The sequence below is a fragment of the Octopus bimaculoides genome, chromosome 24 (genome assembly GCF_001194135.2).
Source record: "Octopus bimaculoides isolate UCB-OBI-ISO-001 chromosome 24, ASM119413v2, whole genome shotgun sequence".
NCBI classification, from domain to species: Eukaryota; Metazoa; Mollusca; class Cephalopoda; order Octopoda; family Octopodidae; genus Octopus; species Octopus bimaculoides.
The window spans coordinates 22,011,554-22,015,636 of NC_069004.1; positions in this window are offsets into that span (position 1 = coordinate 22,011,554).

Below are 4,083 nucleotides of genomic sequence, written 5' to 3' on the forward strand. Positions count from 1 at the left end.
ACATTGTATGCAATACGCTGGTTATTATATTATCACATAGGGATACAGTCCAGCAAATAACACTACAATGGTCTGAAGATATTACCAGGATGACATTCTCACATTTGCTTAACCATCTTTCTTATTCATATTTTTCCATGGTGCACCTAATTCTTTTAAATGCAAGAAACACTGGATGAATTTCGCAAACAATGGTTGGAGGAGAAAGAGAAGGAAGAGGAGGTTATGATGATATATTAAAAAAAAAAAATAATTGATTAAAATTCAAAACAGTTTTTTCCTGTCCAAATTTAACAACATTAATTATATAAAAACTAAATGACTCTGACTAATGATTAAAAAGTTAAAACTCCAAATCCTATTACAGTACTATGCTTTTTCCAAGGAGAAAATTCCTTAATTACTGTAGGTATAAGCTCAGTTCACTAGGCTGTAAACAGGAACCATGAAGTAGTAGACACAGCTGCAACTAGGGAAAGTCAGCAACACTGAATAAATAGATTCAGCATTGAATAAATACAGACTGCAGTGAATAGATAAAGGCAACATTGAATAAATGAGTGTTTCATTGGCTTATGAACACATAGTTTAATTGTTCTGTGAACTGACAGAAGCCAGAGGGTAACTGCACAGATATATTCTTCTTCTGAACTCCTAATTGGAGACCAAGTCATTAACAATGTTTGCAGTAGTTTTACAGGACTGTTAAAAAATGTTATATTAAAAGGCAGAATTTCATAATATCTTTCAAAAATTCTTCAAAAGCATGAGCTTGCAGAGGTTTCAATAAAAATGCCACCAGATTCTGACCACATACACACGCATGCACGCAAGCATGCATGCATGCACACACACGCACACACACACACACACACACACACACACACAGACGCACACATACACACACAAGAAACAAATTGGGAAACATGTTTGGGTTTTTTTTTAAAATCTCCCTTAATATTGGAATTATCTTCTATCTTCCTCTGTTTCCATTTCAAAGCAAATATCACAGCCAAATTAAATAATATTGAAAAATAATTAATACCCAAATTTTGATATATGAATATTTAGTATATGATACATGTACACACACATACACACACACACACACACACACATGCGCACACACACACACACATGTACACACACACACACACATGCGCATGCATGCAAGCATACACACACATATATAATATATATTTAATGTTTGATGTATCGAATGTGTCTATCCGTATAATTGCCTCTGTGTGCATATGTGTGTTTATAGAAATAGAACATATATGTATATATAAGCATAAAATGAACAAATCATTTATACACAAACAATTTGAAACACCAATAAGAAATATTAGACATCATTACTTATATTTCATATATGATGTTTATGTATGTGTGTGTGGATATAATGTACATATATATAAATATATACATATGCATTTACACACATACACTCATGAACACAAGTGTGCATGTATTGAAGTATATGTACACATGTGCACATAGATATGTATACACATTTTTATACACACTTAGTAGCAATATAAATACACATTCTATTATTCTACCATTGGTTTCAGCCAGAGGCTGTGGCCATGCTGGGGCACTGCCATTCTGCTTTACATAGACATATGTGCGTGAATGTGTGTATGTGTGTGTGTGTGTGTGTTTGTGTACATAAATCAGACATAAAACAAATATACACATGCATACACATACACACACATCCACCACAGCGAATATATATATTCATACATGTTTTCATAAAACTGTGTGTGTACATGCATGTGGTAAAATATATATGTGTATGTATATTGTCACAACCATGGTTATTAATACAGAAATATACTAAGAGGCTATTTTGAAGAGATAGCAGAAAATTGAATTGTGTCTTAATAGCAATAGATCATAGATACATGCTTCATGTACTTTTGATCATCCCTCAAAGACATACAGAACTTTTTGATCAAAACTAAAATACTAATTAAAAAACTCAAAATGTTTTGCTATAAAAGCAACGTACAGTTATTCAAGGGAGTAGGACAATAACCAATGAGAATTAATTAAAATTACTATTAATTAACTGGAGTATAATTATTAAAGAGGCGGCATGTGAAACCTAGGGTATGTGGGTATTTGAAAATACCTCATAGAGTGATGACTGTGCCTTGCACAGTTACAGGCTGCCCTTTAGCAAAGCATAGTTCCCATTCAGCCACCCTGCGAGGGATACAGGGAAGTCATGGGACTGCAGCATGGCAGATTGTGAAGAGGTAGCAGAAAAGCTCCACTGAGCCAATGGTGCTTCTTACGTTGATGTTGAGCAGAAGAATCCTAAAAGATCATCAGTTAAGATCACTTAGCTCTATCATAGTGACAGAGAGTCATGGGAATGTATGAAAGCAGAGACGGAAAAAAATACGATAACCGATAATGATCAATTGAAGGGGTGGGAAAGGATGTGTTGAATATGAGAATGTGATTTGCATACATAATAATTCTTTCTATTATAGGTACAAGGCCTGAAATGTTGGGGGAGGAGGATAGTTAATTACATGAACTTTAGTGATCAACTGGTACTTAGTTTAACAACCCTGAAAGAATTAAAGACAAAGTCAACCTCAGCAAAACTTTAATTCAGAATGTAAAGCCAAGAGAAACACTGCCAAGCATTTTGTCTGAATGTTAATGATTCTGCCAGTTTGTCACCTTGATTTACATATGTAACAATGTGAAAGACTCTCCATGCTAGGTGGAAAACTGGGACAATTAATTGATGATGGAAGATATACCTTGATGTGTTAAATGAAAGAGAACTTAAGACGAAATGGTTAAACCCAGTTTTAAGAATTATGGAACTGCACAGATAAGAATCAAGACAAATAGAAAATGCTACGTAGCAGATCTGTTTTGATGTCCATGATTTTCATAGAAAGAAGATATTATTTTTCTATTTCCATATACCGACATTCCCCCATCCTTTTTTTCCTGATGTTAACTAATTTATCACAGAACACACTTTATTATCTTTATTTTGTAGCTGTAAAACTAAATATGTGTTACCTGTTTCAATTTGCATCTAAGATCAAGCTATTCTTTTGAAAACCTTGAACAATTAAGTCATCATATCTCAATGGGGTTTGTTTAAGAGATAAATGTACAATATGGTTTATTAATACTGATCTTCAACATATATATATATATATATATATTTTTATATATAACGTTGACCACTAACGTGGACATTCAATGTGCTAGAAATAGATCACATCTTGTGTCTATTAAGACCTAAATTGTTCTCAACATGAAATATAGCGGAATACCAAAACGTAACCGGGCAAGACATTTAAAATCACCAAAAAAAATCATTATTAAACAGGGTTTCAAAATTAACAATCTTACCGACTGTCTATTTCTCCTCAGCCTGATTTGTAATGTAACCATAATCCTCAGAACCCTATACAAAGTTGCCCACCGCCATAGGTGCGCGTGTTTATGGTTCTGCTAATTACAGCTTAATGGTAAAATTCAAAAGTCTTCGTTTTGGCATGCTAATTCCAGGAATATGTCTGCAGAAAATATTTACTGCATCGCATATATCCAGTATGAGAACTCGGTAATGGTTAATATATTAAAAAATAGGGTAAAAAATCATATATTAATTAATATCGATTATATATATATATATATATATATTGTCTGAATTTTATAGTGTTAATTATCCATCACGGCTGGTCTTACCAATCGGTTTTGTGTAAAATTACAGAATGGAGTGTTAGGCAAGAAACCCGTTATATAATGTGCACTCGTCAGAGATAGCTGACATATAAGGGAAAATCGTGACGGCTCTCCACTGTGGAGAGCAGTCACCATTTCCCCTTCCATGTTGGCTATCTCTGATGAGTGTACATTATATAACTGGTTTCTTGCCTAACACTCCATTATGTAATTTCACGCGAAACTGATTGGTAAGACCAGCTGTGATGGATAATTAACACTATAAAATTCAGACAATATACTCACTCTACTAACATCTTCTCCCAGATGACTCAAGCAGCGGTACATATATATGTATGTATGTTTTTA